Source organism: Pristiophorus japonicus, chromosome 3 (genome assembly GCF_044704955.1).
Source record: "Pristiophorus japonicus isolate sPriJap1 chromosome 3, sPriJap1.hap1, whole genome shotgun sequence".
Taxonomy (NCBI): Eukaryota; Metazoa; Chordata; class Chondrichthyes; family Pristiophoridae; genus Pristiophorus; species Pristiophorus japonicus.
In genome coordinates, this window is record NC_091979.1 from 328,550,980 (window position 1) to 328,570,087 (window position 19,108).

Genomic DNA, 19,108 nt, shown 5'->3' on the forward strand with positions numbered 1-19,108 from the left:
TTCTGTTCACACTCAAATTCGACACAGTGTCTCTCACTCCCTCCCGTTTCCAGCCCTGACGCTGGAGAAACCATATCTCAAAGCTGCACATTCCGTGCATTCAGGTCAGCTGTGAGAGATTATTAAAGGATCCTGCCACGCCACCACGCTTCACAACAGAAAATTAAAGCCACAAACAAACCCATCGACTAATCGCTCTTCCCCAGCTCCAGAGTGAGTGAGGGCGGGACAAGCCCTAACTTCCGCTCCCACACTCTCCAATCAGCCGCTGCCGGCGGAAAGCGGAGAATGCAGCATCAAACAGCGGTTTACCGCCCTTCACTGGGCTTCAAAATGCCACCGTTCGAGACAACGCTCCACCTGCTCCGAACAACAGCCTCACAAGATGCTTGATCTCAGCTTCCTGAGTTCGAGCCCCAGCTTGCACGAACACTTCTTCACTGGAAACACCATTAATTATCTGATTGCCACGTTTTGCATCATGAAAGTAATCCTAACCGATAATTATATAATCATAGAGGTTTACAGCATGGAAGGAGTCATTTAAGCCCATCGTATCTGCACCGGCCAACAAATGCCCAGTTTTAGGTGTGTACCCCTGCACCTTATTGCATTTCATGTGCACATCTAAGAACTGGTTAAATGTGGTGAGGGTTTCTGCCTGCACCACACTTTCAGGCAGTGAGTTTGAGACCCCCACAAACATCTGCATGCAGAATGTTCACTTCAAATCCCCTTTAACCCTTACACTAATTACTTTTAAATTATGCAGCCTGGTTGTTGACCACTCCACTATGTGAAATAGACCCTTTTAATCAACAATATCTAGGCCCCTCCTATTTTTATACACCTCAATGCTGTCGCCCATCAGCCTCCTCTGTTCCAAGGAAAACAAACCCATCCTATCCAATCTGTCCTCATAGCAAAGTTGCTCCACTCCCGGCAACATCTACGTAAATCTCCTCTGTACCCTCTCCAGCGTATTCACGTTCTTCCATCAATGCGGTAAACAGAACTGCACGCAGTACTCCAGCTGTGGCCTAACCAGAATTTTATACAGTTCTAGCATAACCCACTTGCTGTACTCTTCCTTGCTTCTGCCAATAAATGCAACCATTCCATATGACTTCTTAACCAACTTTTCCAACTGGCCAGCTACCTTCAGGGAGCTGTGGACAAGCAATCCCAGTTACCTTTGTTCCTCTACACTTCTCAATGTCATACCAGTTGATGTGTATTCCCTTTCCTTGTTAGCGCTCCACAAATGCGCGATCTCTCACATCTCTGGTTTAAATTCAATTTGCCACTGCACTACCCCCTTATCAGTTGATTGATGTCTTCCTGGAGTCTCCAGCTTTCTTCTTCATTATCAACCACACTGCCTATTTTAATAACACCTGAAAACTTCGTAATCATAACACCTATATTCAAGTTTAGATCATTGATAAATACCATAAAAAGCAATGGATCTGGCACTGAAAACTGTGGAACCACACTGGAAACATCCTTCCAGTCACAAAAACACCCATCAAACATTACCCTTTGCTTCCTGCCTCTGAGCCAAATTTGGATCCAATTTGCCACTTCGCCCTGAATCACATGGGCTTTTACTTAGAAAATGCATAATCATAAAATGTTATCCTGCCTTCATGGGAAAACATCATTAATTGACTGATGATCTTCATTTGCACAACTAAAGAAATGTTATCTGAAGGAGAATCCTTAATTGAATAACTTATCTGTGCTCTGCACTTTACCTCTGAATCCATAAACCATTTTGGACACTGTGCTTTAGAAGTCTGCTTCAAAATGTTCATTGCTGGTAACATGTACATGAGACGTTGGAAACAGTGAGATAGACTGCAGTGCAAGGGACTGGTTATTGTGAAACAGCAAAGAAAATATACATTCTGGAAGAATACCATCGAAAAGAAGTGTGGCCCTAACAGCCAAAAAGAAGATGAAGTGCTGAGCCCTTTTCAGCAAAAAATTCTTTTTCAAACATTTCTCTGACCGAATCTTCACAAAAGAAAAATGATGCTTTTAAAGTCATTAAACCCGAATTTACATGCACCGGAATCTTCTGAATCAGATGCCTCTCGTTGTGCCGACTGAATCCATGTCCCTTTCAATATTCTGCTGACATGCACACTATCAAATGTGCCACTAACTTATAGAATCAAAGCATAAGGGAATGGATGCAGCCCGTCGAGCCCATGCCAACTCTCAACAAGTCTCACTCCCCTGTCATTTACCCACAGCTGTGCAATTTTTTTCATTCGGATACTTATCCAACTCCGTTTTGAAAGATAAGATTGAGTCTGACTCCACCGCCCTTTAGAGAAGTGTATTCCAGATTCTAACCACTTGCTGAGGAATGGCCACTCCTGTTCCTATGTATAAAGGCAGATAAACACGGGATCAATTCCTGCCACACTCACAACCTTGCTAAATATAGCACCGTCATTCTATTCTCGTGACACAAGCTCCAGAAGTGTCGTCCAGCTGTTGAGGTTAAAGCTCTGGTTATGTTCCCAACAATGTTACTGCCACAGCGTTTCCGTAGTGTAGTGGTTATCACGTTCGCCTAACACGCGAAAGGTCCCCGGTTCGAAACCGGGCGGAAACATTATGCAAACGTGTTCAATTCATGACAAGATAAAATTAAATTCTTCATATTAGTGGTTCAATGTTAACAGAGTGCAGTGTCTCACGATGCTGTTCCATTTGCTGATTTCTCTCTGCAGTTCTGTTCACACTCAAATTCTACACAGTGTCTCTCACTCCCTCCCGTTTCCAGCCCTGACGCTGGAGAAACCATATCTCAAAGCTGCACATTCCGTGCATTCAGGTCAGCTGTGAGAGATTATTAAAGGATCCTGCCACGCCACCACGCTTCACAACAGAAAATTAAAGCCACAAACAAACCCATCGACGAATCGCTCTTCCCCAGCTCCAGAGTGAGTGAGGGCGGGACAAGCCCTAACTTCCGCTCCCACACTCTCCAATCAGCCGCTGCCGGCGGAAAGCGGAGAATGCAGCATCAAACAGCGGTTTACCGCCCTTCACTGGGCTTCAAAATGCCACCGTTCGAGACAACGCTCCACCTGCTCCGAACAACAGCCTCACAAGATGCTTGATCTCAGCTTCCTGAGTTCGAGCCCCAGCTTGCACGAACACTTCTTCACTGGAAACACCATTAATTATCTGATTGCCACGTTTTGCATCATGAAAGTAATCCTAACCGATAATTATATAATCATAGAGGTTTACAGCATGGAAGGAGTCATTTAAGCCCATCGTATCTGCACCGGCCAACAAATGCCCAGTTTTAGGTGTGTACCCCTGCACCTGATTGCATTTCATGTGCACATCTACGAACTGGTTAAATGTGGTGAGGGTTTCTGCCTGCACCACACCTTCAGGCAGTGAGTTTGAGACCCCCACAAACATCTGCATGCAGAATGTTCACTTCAAATCCCCTTTAACCCTTACACTAATTACTTTCAAATTATGCAGCCTGGTTGTTGACCACTCCACTATGTGAAATAGACCCATTTAATCAACAATATCTAGGCCCCTCCTATTTTTATACACCTCAATGCTGTCGCCCATCAGCCTCCTCTGTTCCAAGGAAAACAAACCCATCCTATCCAATCTGTCCTCATAGCAAAGTTGCTCCACTCCCGGCAACATCTACGTAAATCTCCTCTGTACCCTCTCCAGCGTATTCACGTTCTTCCATCAATGCGGTAAACAGAACTGCACGCAGTACTCCAGCTGTGGCCTAACCAGAATTTTATACAGTTCTAGCATAACCCACTTGCTGTACTCTTCCTTGCTTCTGCCAATAAATGCAACCATTCCATATGACTTCTTAACCAACTTTTCCAACTGGCCAGCTACCTTCAGGGATCTGTGGACAAGCAATCCCAGTTACCTTTGTTCCTCTACACTTCTCAATGTCATACCAGTTGATGTGTATTCCCTTTCCTTGTTAGCCCTCCACAAATGCGCGATCTCTCACATCTCTGGTTTAAATTCAATTTGCCACTGCACCACCCCCTTATCAGTTGATTGATATCTTCCTGGAGTCTCCAGCTTTCTTCTTCATTATCAACCACACTGCCTATTTTAATAACACCTGAAAACTTCGTAATCATAACACCTATATTCAAGTTTAGATCATTGATAAATACCATAAAAAGCAATGGATCTGGCACTGAAAACTGTGGAACCACACTGGAAACATCCTTCCAGTCACAAAAACACCCATCAAACATTACCCTTTGCTTCCTGCCTCTGAGCCAAATTTGGATCCAATTTGCCACTTCGCCCTGAATCACATGGGCTTTTACTTAGAAAATGCATAATCATTAAATGTTATCCTGCCTTCATGGGAAAACATCATTAATTGACTGATGATCTTCATTTGCACAACTAAAGAAATGTTATCTGAAGGAGAATCCTTAATTGAATAACTTATCTGTGCTCTGCACTTTACCTCTGAATCCATAAACCATTTTGGACACTGTGCTTTAGAAGTCTGCTTCAAAATGTTCATTGCTGGTAACATGTACATGAGACGTTGGAAACAGTGAGATAGACTGCAGTGCAAGGGACTAGTTATTGTGAAACAGCAAAGAAAATATACATTCTGGAAGAATACCATCGAAAAGAAGTGTGGCCCTAACAGCCAAAAAGAAGATGAAGTGCTGAGCCCTTTTCAGCAAAAAATTCTTTTTCAAACATTTCTCTGACCGAATCTTCACAAAAGAAAAATGATGCTTTTAAAGTCATTAAACCCGAATTTACATGCACCGGAATCTTCTGAATCAGATGCCTCTCGTTGTGCCGACTGAATCCATGTCCCTTTCAATATTCTGCTGACATGCACACTATTAAATGTGCCACTAACTTATAGAATCAAAGAATAAGGGAATGGATGCAGCCCGTCGAGCCCATGCCAACTCTCAACAAGTCTCACTCCCCTGTCATTTACCCACAGCTGTGCAATTTTTTTCATTCGGATACTTATCCAACTCCGTTTTGAAAGATAAGATTGAGTCTGACTCCACCGCCCTTCAGAGAAGTGTATTCCAGATTCTAACCACTTGCTGAGGAATGGCCACTCCTGTTCCTATGTATAAAGGAAGAGAAACACGGGATCAATTCCTGCCACACTCACAACCTTGCTAAATATAGCACCGTTATTCGATTCTCGTGACACAAGCTCCAGAAGTGTAGTCCAGCTGTTGAGGTTAAAGCTCTGGTTAAGTTCCCAACGATGTTACTGCACCAGCGTTTCCGTAGTGTAGTGGTTATCACGTTCGCCTAACACGCGAAAGGTCCCCGGTTCGAAACCGGGCGGAAACATTATGCAAACGTGTTCAATTAATTATAAGATAAAATTAAATCATTCAGATTAGTGGTTCAATGTTAACAGAGTGCAGTGTCTCACGATGCTATTCCATTTGCTGATTTCTTTCTGCAGTTCTGTTCACACTCAAATTCTACACAGTGTCTCTCACTCCCTCCCGTTTCCAATCCTGACGCTGGAGAAACCATATCTCAAAGCTGCACATTCCGTGCATTCAGGTCAGCTGTGAGAGATTATTAAAGGATCCTGCCACGCCACCACGCTTCACAACAGAAAATTAAAGCCACAAACAAACCCATCGACTAATCGCTCTTCCTCAGCTCCAGAGTGAGTGAGGGCGGGACAAGCCCTAACTTCCGCTCCCACACTCTCCAATCAGCCGCTGCCGGCGGAAAGCGGAGAATGCAGCATCAAACAGCGGTTTACCGCCCTTCACTGGGCTGCAAAATGGCACCATTCGAGACAACGCTCCCCGTGCTCCGAACAGCAGCCTCATAAGATGCTTCATCTCAGCTTCCTGAGTTCGAGCCCCAGCTTGCACGAACACTTCTTCACTGGAAACACCATTAATTATCTGATTGCCACGTTTTGCATCATGAAAGCAATCCTAACCGATAATTATATAATCATAGAGGTTTTCAGCATGGAAAGAGTCATTTACGCCCATCGTATCTGCACCGGCCAACAAATGCCCAGTTTTAGGTGTGTACCCCTGCACCTTATTGCATTTCATGTGCACATCTACGAACTGGTTAAATGTGGTGAGGGTTTCTGCCTGCACCACACTTTCAGGCAGTGAGTTTGAGACCCCCACAAACATCTGCATGCAGAATGTTCACTTCAAATCCCCTTTAACCCTTACACTAATTACTTTTAAATTATGCAGCCTGGTTGTTGACCACTCCACTATGTGAAATAGACCCTTTTAATCAACAATATCTAGGCCCCTCCTATTTTTATACACCTCAATGCGGTCGCCCATCAGCTTCCTCTGTTCCAAGGAAAACAAACCCATCCTATCCAATCTGTCCTCATAGCAAAGTTGCTCCACTCCCGGCAACATCTACGTAAATCTCCTCTGTACCCTCTCCAGCGTATTCACATTATTCCTTCAATGCGGTGACCAGAACTGCACGCAGAACTCCAGCTGTGGCCTAACCAGAATTTAATACAGTTCTAGCATAACCCACTTGCTGTTCTGTTCCTTGCTTCTGCCAATAAATGCAACCATTCCATATGAATTCTTAATCAACTTTTCCAACTGGTCAGCTACCTTCAGGGATCTGTGGACAAGCAATCCCAGTTACCTTTTTTCCTCTACACTTCTCAATGTCATACCAGTTGATGTGTATTCCCTTTCCTTGTTAGCCCTCCACAAATGCGCGATCTCTCACATCTCTGGATTAAATTCAGTTTGCCACTGCTCTACCCCCTTATCAGTTGATTGATATCTTCCTGGAGTCTCCAGCTTTCTTCTTCATTATCAACCACACTGCCTATTTTAATAACACCTGAAAACTTCGTAATCAGAACACCTATATTCAAGTTTAGATCATTGATAAATACCATAATAAGCAATGGATCTGGCACTGAAAACTGTGGAACCACACTGGAAACATCCTTCCAGTCACAAAAACACCCATCAAACATTACCCTTTGCTTCCTGCCTCTGAGCCAAATTTGGATCCAATTTGCCACTTCGCCTTGAATCACCTGGGCTTTTACTTAGAAAATGCATAATCATTAAATGTTATCCTGCTTTCATGGGAAAACATCATTAATTGACTGATGATCTTCATTTGCACAACTAAAGAAATATTATCTGAAGGAGAATCCTTAATTGAATAACTTATCTGTGCTCTGCACTTTACCTCTGAATCCATAAACCATTTTGGACACTGTGCTTTAGAAGTCTGCTTCAAAATGTTCATTGCTGGTAACATGTACATGAGACGTTGGAAACAGTGAGATAGACTGCAGTGCAAGGGACTGGTTATTGTGAAACAGCAAAGAAAATATACATTCTGGAAGAATACCATCGAAAAGAAGTGTGGCCCTAACAGCCAAAAAGAAGATGAAGTGCTGAGCCCTTTTCAGCAAAAAATTCTTTTTCAAACATTTCTCTGACCGAATCTTCACAAAAGAAAATGATGCTTTTAAAGTCATTAAACCCGAATTTTCATGCACCGGAATCTTCTGAATCAGATGCCTCTCGTTGTGCCGACTGAATCCATGTCCCTTTCAATATTCTGCTGACATGCACACTATTAAATGTGCCACTAACTTATAGAATCAAAGAATAAGGGAATGGATGCAGCCCGTCGAGCCCATGCCAACTCTCAACAAGTCTCACTCCCCTGTCATTTACCCACAGCTGTGCAATTTTTTTCATTCGGATGCTTATCCAACTCCGTTTTGAAAGATAAGTTTGAGTCTGACTCCACCGCCCTTTAGAGAAGTGTATTCCAGATTCTAACCACTTGCTGAGGAATGGCCACTCCTGTTCCTATGTATAAAGGCAGAGAAACACGGGATCAATTCCTGCCACACTCACAACCTTGCTAAATATAGCACCGTTATTCGATTCTCGTGACACAAGCTCCAGAAGTGTAGTCCAGCTGTTGAGGTTAAAGCTCTGGTTATGTTCCCAACAATGTTACTGCACCAGCGTTTCCGTAGTGTAGTGGTTATCACGTTCGCCTAACACGCGAAAGGTCCCCGGTTCGAAACCGGGCTGAACATTATGCAAACGTGTTCAATTAATTATAAGATAAAATTAAATCATTCAGATTAGTGGTTCAATGTTAACAGAGTGCAGTGTCTCACGATGCTGTTCCATTTGCTGATTTCTCTCTGCAGTTCTGTTCACACTCAAATTCTACACAGTGTCTCTCACTCCCTCCCGTTTCCAGCCCTGACGCTGGAGAAACCATATCTCAAAGCTGCACATTCCGTGCATTCAGGTCAGCTGTGAGAGATTATTAAAGGATCCTGCCACGCCACCACGCTTCACAACAGAAAATTAAAGCCACAAACAAACCCATCGACTAATCGCTCTTCCCCAGCTCCAGAGTGAGTGAGGGCGGGACAAGCCCTAACTTCCGCTCCCACACTCTCCAATCAGCCGCTGCCGGCGGAAAGCGGAGAATGCAGCATCAAACAGCGGTTTACCGCCCTTCACTGGGCTGCAAAATGCCACCGTTCCAGACAACGCTCCCCGTGCTCCGAACAGCAGCCTCATAAGATGCTTCATCTCAGCTTCCTGAGTTCGAGCCCCAGCTTGCACGAACACTTCTTCACTGGAAACAGCATTAATTATCTGATTGCCACGTTTTGCATCATGAAAGTAATCCTAACCGATAATTATATAATCATAGAGGTTTACAGCATGGAAGGAGTCATTTACGCCCATCGTATCTGCACCGGCCAACAAATGCCCAGTTTTAGGTTTGTTCCCTTGCACCTTATTGCATTTCATGTGCACATCTAAGAACTGGTTAAATGTGGTGAGGGTTTCTGCCTGCACCACACTTTTAGGCAGTGAGTTTGAGACCCCCACAAACATCTGCATGCAGAATGTTCACTTCAAATCCCCTTTAACCCTTACACTAATTACTTTTAAATTATGCAGCCTGGTTGATGACCACTCCACTATGTGAAATAGACCCTTTTAATCAACAATATCTAGGCCTCTCCTATTTTTATACACCTCAATGCGGTCGCCCATCAGCCTCCTCTGTTCCAAGGAAAACAAACCCATCCTATCCAATCTGTCCTCATAGCAAAGTTGCTCCACTCCCGGCAACATCTACGTAAATCTCCTCTGTACCCTCTCCAGCGTATTCACGTTCTTCCTTCAATGCGGTGACCAGAACTGCACGCAGTACTCCAGCTGTGGCATAACCAGAATGTTATACAGTTCTAGCCCAACCCACTTGCTGTTCTGTTCCTTGCTTCTGCCAATAAATGCAACCATTCCATATGACTTCTTAATCAACTTTTCCAACTGGTCAGCTACCTTCAGGGATCTGTGGACAAGCAATCCCAGTTACCTTTGTTCCTCTACACTTCTCAATGTCATACCAGTTGATGTGTATTCCCTTTCCTTGTTAGCCCTCCACAAATGCGCGATCTCTCACATCTCTGGATTAAATTCAATTTGCCACTGCTCTACCCCCTTATCAGTTGATTGATATCTTCCTGGAGTCTCCAGCTTTCTTCTTCATTATCAACCACACTGCCTATTTTAATAACACCTGAAAACTTCGTAATCATAACACCTATATTCAAGTTTAGATCATTGATAACTACCATAAAAAGCAATGGATCTGGCACTGAAAACTGTGGAACCCCACTGGAAACATCCTTCCAGTCACAAAAACACCCATCAAACATTACCTTTTGCTTCCTGCCCCTGAGCCAAATTTGGATCCAATTTGCCACTTCGCCCTGAATCACATGGGCTTTTACTTAGAAAATGCATAATCATTAAATGTTATCCTGCCTTCATGGGAAAACATCATTAATTGACTGATGATCTTCATTTGCACAACTAAAGAAATGTTAACTGAAGGAGAATCCTTAATTGAATAACTTATCTGTGCTCTGCACTTTACCTCTGAATCCATAAACCATTTTGGACACTGTGCTTTAGAAGTCTGCTTCAAAATGTTCATTGCTGGTAACATGTATACGAGACGTTGGAAACAGTGAGATAGACTGCAGTGCAAGGGACTGGTTATTGTGAAACAGCAAAGAAAATATACATTCTGGAAGAATACCATCGAAAAGAAGTGTGGCCCTAACAGCCAAAAAGAAGATGAAGTGCTGAGCCCTTTTCAGCAAAAAATTATTTTTCAAACATTTCTCTGACCGAATCTTCACAAAAGAAAAATGATGCTTTTAAAGTCATTAAACCCGAATTTTCATGCACCGGAATCTTCTGAATCAGATGCCTCTCGTTGTGCCGACTGAATCCATGTCCCTTTCAATATTCTGCTGACATGCACACTACTAAATGTGCCACTAACTTATAGAATCAAAGCATAAGGGAATGGATGCAGCCCGTCGAGCCCATGCCAACTCTCAACAAGTCTCACTCCCCTGTCTTTTACCCACAGCTGTGCAATTTTTTTCATTCGGATACTTATCCAACTCCGTTTTGAAAGATAAGATTGAGTCTGACTCCACCGCCCTTTAGAGAAGTGTATTCCAGATTCTAACCACTTGCTGAGGAATGGCCACTCCTGTTCCTATGTATAAAGGCAGAGAAACACGGGATCAATTCCTGCCACACTCACAACCTTGCTAAATATAGCACCGTCATTCTATTCTCGTGACACAAGCTCCAGAAGTGTCGTCCAGCTGTTGAGGTTAAAGCTCTGGTTATGTTCCCAACAATGTTACTGCCATTGCGTTTCCGTAGTGTAGTGCTTATCACGTTCGCCTCACACGCGAAAAGTCCCAGGTTCGATACTGGGTGGAAACATTATGCAAACGTGTTCAATTAATGATTAGATAAAATTAAATCATTCATATTAGTGGTTCAATATTAACAGAGTGCAGTGTCTCACGATGCTGTTCCATTTGATGATTTCTCTCTGCAGTTCTGTTCACAATCAAATTCTACACAGTGTCTCTCACTCCCTCCCGTTTCCAGCCCTGACGCTGGAGAAACCATATCTCAAAGCTGCACATTCCGTGCATTCAGGTCAGCTGTGAGAGATTGTTAAAGGATCCTGCCACGCCACCACGCTTCACAACAGAAAATTAAAGCCACAAACAAACTCATCGACGAATCGCTCTTCCCCAGCTCCAGAGTGAGTGAGGGCGGGACAAGCCCTCACTTCCGCTCCCACACTCTCCAATCAGCCGCTGCCGGCGGAAAGCGGAGAATGCAGCATCAAACAGCGGTTTACCGCCCTTCACTGGGCTGCAAAATGCCACCGTTCGAGACAACGCTCCCCGTACACCGAACAGCAGCCTCATAAAATGCTTCATCTCAGCTTCCTGAGTTCGAGCCCCAGCTTGCACGAACACTTCTTCAATGGAAACAGCATTAATTATCTGATTGCCACGTTTTGCATCATGAAAGTAATCCTAACCGATATTTATATAATCATAGAGGTTTACAGCATGGAAGGAGTTATTTAAGCCCATCGTATCTGCACCGGCCAACAAATGCCCAGTTTTAGGTGTGTACCCCTGCACCTTATTGCATTTCATGTGCACATCTAAGAACTGGTTAAATGTGGTGAGGGTTTCTGCCTGCACCACACTTACAGGCAGTGAGTTTGAGACCCCCACAAACATCTGCATGCAGAATGTTCACTTCAAATCCCCTTTAACCCTTACACTAATTACTTTTAAATTATGCATCCTGGTTGTTGACCACTCCACTATGTGAAATAGACTCTTTTAATCAACAATATCTAGGCCCCTCCTATTTTTATACACCTCAATGCTGTCGCCCATCAGCCTCCTCTGTTCCAAGGAAAACAAACCCACCCTATCCAATCTGTCCTCATAGCAAAGTTGCTCCACTCCCGGCAACATCTACGTAAATCTCCTCTGTACCCTCTCCAGCGTATTCACGTCCTTCCTTCAATGCGGTGACTAGAACTGCACGCAGTACTCCAGCTGTGGCCTAACCAGAATTTTATACAGTTCTAGCATAACCCACTTGCTGTTCTGTTCCTTGCTTCTGCCAATAAATGCAACCATTCCATATGACTTCTTAACCAACTTTTCCAACTGGCCAGCTACCTTCAGGGATCTGTGGACAAGCAATCCCAGTTACCTTTGTTCCTCTACACTTCTCAATGTCATACCAGTTGATGTGTATTCCCTTTCCTTGTTAGCCCTCCACAAATGCGCGATCTCTCACATCTCTGGATTAAATGCCATTTGCCACTGCTCTACCTCCTTATCAGTTGATTGATATCTTCCTGGAGTCTCCAGCTTTCTTCTTCATTATCAACCACACTGCCTATTTTAATAACACCTGAAAACTTCGTAATCATAACACCTATATTCAAGTTTAGATCATTGATAAATACCATAAAAAGCATTGGATCTGGCACTGAAAACTGTGGAACCCCACTGGAAACATCCTTCCAGTCACAAAAACACCCATCAAACATTACCCTTTGCTTCCTGCCTCTGAGCCAAATTTGGATCTAATATGCCACTTCGCCCTGAATCACATGGGCTTTTACTTAGAAAATGCATAATCATTAAATGTTATCCTGCCTTGATGGGAAAACATCATTAATTGACTGATGATCTTCATTTGCACAACTAAAGAAATGTTAACTGAAGGAGAGTCCTTAATTGAATAACTTATCTGTGCTCTGCACTTTACCTCTGAAGCCATGAACCATTTTGGACACTGTGCTTTAGAAGTCTGCTTCAAAATGTTCATTGCTTTTAACATGTACATGAGACGTTGGAAACAGTGAGATAGACTGTAGTGCAAGGGACTAGTTATTGTGAAACAGCAAAGAAAATATACATTCTGGAAGAATACCATCGAAAAGAAGTGTGACCCAAGCAGCCAAAAAGAAGATGAAGTGCTGAGCCCTTTTCAGCAAAAAATTATTTTCCCTAACATTTCTCTGACCGAATCTTCACAAAACAAAAATGATGCTTTTAAAGTTATTAAACCCGAATTGTCGTGCACCCGAATCTTCTGAATCAGATGCCTCTCGTTGTGCCGACTGAATCGATGTGCCTTTCAATATTCTGCTGACATGAACAGTATTAAATGTGCCACTAACTTATAGAATCAAAGAATAAGGGAATGGTTGCAGCCCGTCGAGCCCATGCCAACTCTCAACAAGTCTCACTCCCCTGTCATTTATCCACAGCTGTGCCATTTTTTTCATTCGGATACTTATCCAACTCCGTTTTGAAAGATAAGATTGAGTCTTACTCCACCGCCCTTTAGAGCAGTGTATTCCAGATTCTAACCACTTGCTCAGGAATGGCCACTCCTGTTCCTATGTTTCAAGGCAGAGAAACACGGGATCAATTCCTGCCTCACTCACAACCTTGCGAAATACAGCACCGTCATTCTATTCTCGTGACACAAGCTCCAGAAGTGTAGTCCAGCTGTTGAGGTTAAAGCTCTGGTTATGTTCCCAACAACGTTACTGGCACAGCGTTTCCGTAGTGTAGTGGTTATTACGTTCGCCTCACACGCGAAAGGTCCCCGGTTCGAAACCGGGCGGAAACATTATGCAAACGTGTTCAATTAATGATGAGATAAAATTAAATCATTCATATTCGTGCTTCAATATTAACAGAGTGCAGTGTCTCACGATGCTGGTCCATTTGCTGATTTCTCTCTGCAGTTCTGTTCACACTCAAATTCTACACAGTGTCTCTCACTCCCTCCCGTTTCCAGCCCTGACGCTGGAGAAACCATATCTCAAAGCTGCACATTCCGTGCATTCAGGTCAGCTGTGAGAGATTATTAAAGGATCCTGCCACGCCACCACGCTTCACAACAGAAAATTAAAGCCACAAACAAACCCATCGACTAATCGCTCTTCCGCAGCTCCAGAGTGAGTGAGGGCGGGACAAGCCCTAACTTCCGCTCCCACACTCTCCAATCAGCCGCTGCCGGCGGAAAGCGGAGAATGCAGCATCAAACAGCGGTTTACCGCCCTTCACTGGGCTGCAAAATGTCACCGTTCGAGACAACGCTCCCCGTACACCAAACAGCAGCCTCATAAGATGCTTCATCTCAGCTTCCTGAGTTCGAGCCCCAGCTTGCACGAACACTTCTTCACTGGAAACACCATTAATTATCTGATTGCCACGTTTTGCATCATGAAAGTAATCCTAACCGATAATTATATAATCATAGAGGTTTACAGCATGGAAGGAGTCATTTAAGCCCATCGTATCTGCACCGGCCAACAAATGTCCAGTTTTAGGTGTGTCCCCCTGCACCTGATTGCATTTCATGTGCACATCTCAGAACTTGTTAAATGTGGTGAGGGTTTCTGCCTGCACCACACTTTCAGGCAGTGAGTTTGAGACCCCCACAAACATCTGCATGCAGAATGTTCACTTCAAATCCCCTTTAACCCTTACACTAATTACTTTTAAATTATGCAGCCTGGTTGTTGACCACTCCACTATGTGAAATAGACCCTGTTAATCAACAATATCTAGGCCCCTCCTTTTTATATACACCTGAATGCTGTCGCCCATCAGCCTCCTCTGTTCCAAGGAAAACAAACCGATCCTATCCAATCTGTCCTCATAGCAAAGTTGCTCTACTCCCGGCAACATCTACGTAAATCTCCTCTGTACCCTCTCCAGCGTATTCACGTCCTTCCTTCAATGCGGTGACTAGAACTGCACGCAGTACTCCAGCTGTGGCCTAACCAGAATTTTATACAGTTCTAGCAAAACCCACTTGCTGTTCTGTTCCTTGCTTCTGCCAATAAATGCAACCATTCCATATGACTTCTTAACCAACTTTTCCACCTGACCAGCTACCTTCAGGGATCTGTGGACAAGCAATCCCAGTTACCTTTGTTCCTCTACACTTCTCAATGTCATACCAGTTGATGTGTATTCCCTTTCCTTGTTAGCCCTCCACAAATGCGCGATTTCTCACATCTCTGGATTAAATTCCATTTGCCACTGCTCTACTTCCTTATCAGTTGATTGATTTCTTCCTGGAGTCTCCAGCTTTCTTCTTCATTATCAATCACACTGCCTATTTTAATAACACGTGAAAACTTCGTAATCATAACACCTATATTCAAGTTTAGTTCATTGATAAATACCATAAAAAGCAATGGATCTGGCACTGAAAACTGTGGAACCCCACTGGAAACATCCTTCCAGTCACAAAAACACCCATCAAACATTACCCTTTGCTTCCTGCCTCTGAGCCAAATTTGGATCCAATTTGCCACTTCGCCCTCACTCACATGGGCTTTTACTTAGAAAATGCATAATCATTAAATGTTATCCTGCCTTCATGGGAAAACATCATTAATTGACTGATGATCTTCATTTGCACAACTAAAGAAATGTTAACTGAAGGAGAGTCCTTAATTGAATAACTTAGCTGTGCTCTGCACTTTACCTCTGAATCCATAAACCATTTTGGACACTGTGCTTTAGAAGTCTGCTTCAAAATGTTCATCGCTGGAAACATGTACATGAGACGTTGGAAACAGTGAGATAGACTGTAGTGCAAGGGACTGGTTATTGTGAAACAGCAAATAAAATATACATTCTGGAAGAATACCATCGAAAAGCAGTGTGGCCCGAACAGCCAAAAAGAAGATGAAGTGCTGAGCCCTTTTCAGCAAAAAATTATTTTCCCAAACATTTCTCCGACCGAATCTTCACAAAACAAAAATTATGCTTTTAAAGTCATTAAACCCGAATTTTCGTGCACCCGAATCTTCTGAATCAGATGCCTCTCGTTGTGCCGACTGAATCCATGTTCCTTTCAATATTCTGCTGACATGCACACTATTAAATGTGCCACTAACTTATAGAATCAAAGAATAAGGGAATGGTTGCAGCCCGTCGAGCCCATGCCAACTCTCAACAAGTCTCACTCCCCTGTCATTTACCCACAGCTGTGCAATCTTTTTCATTCGGATACTTATCCAGCTCCGTTTTGAAAGATAAGATTGAGTCTGACTCCACCGCCCTTTAGAGCAGTGTATTCCAGATACTAACCACTTGCTGAGGAATGGCCACTCCTGTTCCTATGTATAAAGGCAGAGAAACACGGGATCAATGCCTGCCACACTCACAACCTTGCTAAATATAGCACCGTCATTCTATTCTCGTGACACAAGCTCCAGAAGTGTAGTCCAGCTGTTGAGGTTAAAGCTCTGGTTATGTTCCCAACAATGTTAATGCCACAGCGTTTCCGTAGTGTAGTGGTTATCACATTCACCTAACACGCGAAAGGTCCCCGGTTCGAAACCGGGAGGAAATATTATGCAAACATGTTCAATTAATGACAAGATAAAATTAAATCATTCATATTAGTGGTTCAATGTTAACAGAGTGCAGTGTCTCACGATGCTGTTCCATTTGCTGATTTCTCTCGAAAGTTCTGTTCACACTCAAATTCTACACAGTGTCTCTCACTCCCTTCCGTTTCCAGCCCTGACGCTGGAGAAACCATATCTCAAAGCTGCACATTCCGTGCATTCAGGTCAGCTGTGAGAGATTATTAAAGGATCCTGCCACGCCACCACGCTTCACAACAGAAAATTAAAGCCACAAACAAACCAATCGACTAATCGCTCTTCCCCAGCTCCAGATTGAGTGAGGGCGGGACAAGCCCTAACTTCCGCTCCCACACTCTCCAATCAGCCGCTGCCGGCGGAAAGCGGAGAATGCAGCATCAAACAGCGATTTACCGCCCTTCACTGGGCTGCAAAATGCCACCGTTCGAGACAACGCTCCCCGTACACCGAACAGCAGCCTCATAAGATGCTTCATCTCAGCTTCCTGAGTTCGAGCCCCAGCTTGCACGAACACTTCTTCACTGGAAGCACCATTAATTATCTGATTGCCACGTTTTGCATCATGAAAGTAATCCTAACCGATAATTATATAATCATAGAGTTTTACAGCATGGAAGGAGTCATTTAAGCCCATCGTATCTGCACCGGCCAACACATGTTCAGTTTTAGGTGTGTACCCTGCACCTTATTGCATTTCATTTGCACATCTAAGAACTTGTTAAATGTGGTGAGGGTTTCTGCCTGCACCACACTTACAGGCAGTGAGTTTGAGACCCCCACAAACATCTGCATGCAGAATGTTCACTTCAAATCCCCTTTAACCCTTACACTAATTACTTTTAAATTATGCAGCCTGGTTGTTGACCACTCCACTCTGTGAAATAGACCCTTTTAATCAACAATATCTAGGCCACTCCTATTTTTACACACCTCAATGCTGTCGCCCATCAGCCTCCTCTGTTCCAAGGAAAACAAACCCATCCTATCCAATCTGTCCTCATAGCAATGTTGCTCCACTCCCGGCAACATCTACGTAAATCTCCTCTGTACCCTCTCCAGTGTATTCACGTTCTTCCTTCAATGCGGTGACCAGAACTGCACGCAGTACTCCAGCTGTGGCCTAACCAGAATGTTATACAGTTCTAGCATAACCACTTGCTGTTCTGTTCCTTGCTTCTGCCAATAAATGCAACCATTCCATATGACTTCTTAACCAACTTTTCCAACTGGCCAGCTACCTTCAGGGATCTGTGGACAAGCAATCCCAGTTACCTTTGTTCCTCTACACTTCTCAATGTCATGCCAGTTGATGTGTATTCCCTTTCCTTGTTAGCCCTCCACAAATGCGCGATCTCTCACATCTCTGGATTAAATTCCATTTGCCACTGCTCTACCCCCTTATCAGTTGATTGTATCTTCCTGGAGTCTCCAGCTTTCTTCTTCATTATCAACCACACTGCCTATTTTAATAACACCTGAAAACATCGTAATCATAACACCTATATTCAAGTTTAGATCATTGATAAATACCATAAAAAGCAGTGGATCTGGCACTGAAAACTGTGGAACCCCACTGGAATCATCCTTCCAGTCACAAAAACACCCATCAAACATTAAACTTTGCTTCCTGCCTCTGAGCCAAATTTGGATCCAATTTGCCACTTCGCCATGAATCACATGGGCTTTTACTTAGAAAATGCATAATCATTATATGTTATCCTGCCTTCATGGGAAAACATCATTAATTGACTGATGATCTTCATTTGCACAACTAAAGAAATGTTAACTGAAGGTGAGTCCTTAATTGAATAACTTATCTGTGCTCTGCACTTTATCTCTGAATCCATAAACCATTTTGGACACTGTGCTTTAGAAGTCTGGTTCAAAATGTTCATTGCTGGTAACATGTACATGAGACGTTGGAAACAGTGAGATAGACTGTAGTGCAAGGGACTGGTTATTGTGAAACAGCAAAGAAAATATCCATCTGGAAGAATACCATCGAAAAGAAGTGTGGCCCTAACAGCAAAAAAGAAGATGAAGTGCTGAGCCCTTTTCAGCAAAAAATTCTTTTCCCAAACATTTCTCTGACCGATTCTTCACAAAACAAAAATGATGCTTTTAAAGTCATTAAACCCGAATTTTCTTGCACCCGAATCTTCTGAATCAGATGCCTCTCGTTGTGCCGACTGAATCCATGTCCCTTTCAATATTCTGCTCACATGCACACTATTAAATGTGCCACTAACTTATAGAATCAAAGAATAAGGGAATGGTTGCAGCCCGTCGAGCCCATGCCAACTCTCAACAAGTCGCACTCCAATGTCATTTACCCACAGCTGTGCAATTTTTTTCATTCGGATACTTATCCAACTCCGTTTTGAAAGATAAGATTGCGTCTGACTCCACCGCCCTTTAGAGCAGTGTATTCCAGATTCTAACCACTTGCTGAGGAATGGCCACTCCTGTTCCCATGTATAAAGGCAGAGAAACACGGGATCAATTCCTGCCACACTCACAACCTTGCAAAATATCGCACCGTTATTCTATTCTCCTGACACAAGCTCCAGAAGTGTCGTCCAGCTGTTGAGGTTAAAGCTCTGGTTATGTTCCCAACAATGTTACTGCCACAGCGTTTCCGTAGTGTAGTGGTTATCACGTTCGCCTAACACGCGAAAGGTCCCCGGTTCGAAACCGGGCGGAAACA

General features: G+C 43.5%; 6 non-coding genes across 6 annotated transcripts; all 6 read left to right on the forward strand.

Annotated features, from left to right (window-relative positions):
- Window positions 1-2,556: 2,556 nt before the first annotated feature.
- Window positions 2,557-2,629, forward strand: trnav-aac (transfer RNA valine (anticodon AAC)). Its single transcript has one exon. It is a non-coding gene; the product is annotated as a tRNA-Val (tRNA).
- A 2,674-nt stretch (window positions 2,630-5,303) lies between these two features.
- trnav-aac (transfer RNA valine (anticodon AAC)) lies at window positions 5,304-5,376 on the forward strand. The gene has a single exon. It is a non-coding gene; the product is annotated as a tRNA-Val (tRNA).
- Window positions 5,377-8,052: 2,676 nt separating this feature from the next.
- On the forward strand, window positions 8,053-8,122 carry trnav-aac (transfer RNA valine (anticodon AAC)). Its single transcript has one exon. It is a non-coding gene; the product is annotated as a tRNA-Val (tRNA).
- A 5,421-nt stretch (window positions 8,123-13,543) lies between these two features.
- On the forward strand, window positions 13,544-13,616 carry trnav-cac (transfer RNA valine (anticodon CAC)). Its single transcript has one exon. It is a non-coding gene; the product is annotated as a tRNA-Val (tRNA).
- Window positions 13,617-16,291: 2,675 nt separating this feature from the next.
- On the forward strand, window positions 16,292-16,364 carry trnav-aac (transfer RNA valine (anticodon AAC)). Its single transcript has one exon. It is a non-coding gene; the product is annotated as a tRNA-Val (tRNA).
- Window positions 16,365-19,035: 2,671 nt separating this feature from the next.
- trnav-aac (transfer RNA valine (anticodon AAC)) lies at window positions 19,036-19,108 on the forward strand. The gene has a single exon. It is a non-coding gene; the product is annotated as a tRNA-Val (tRNA).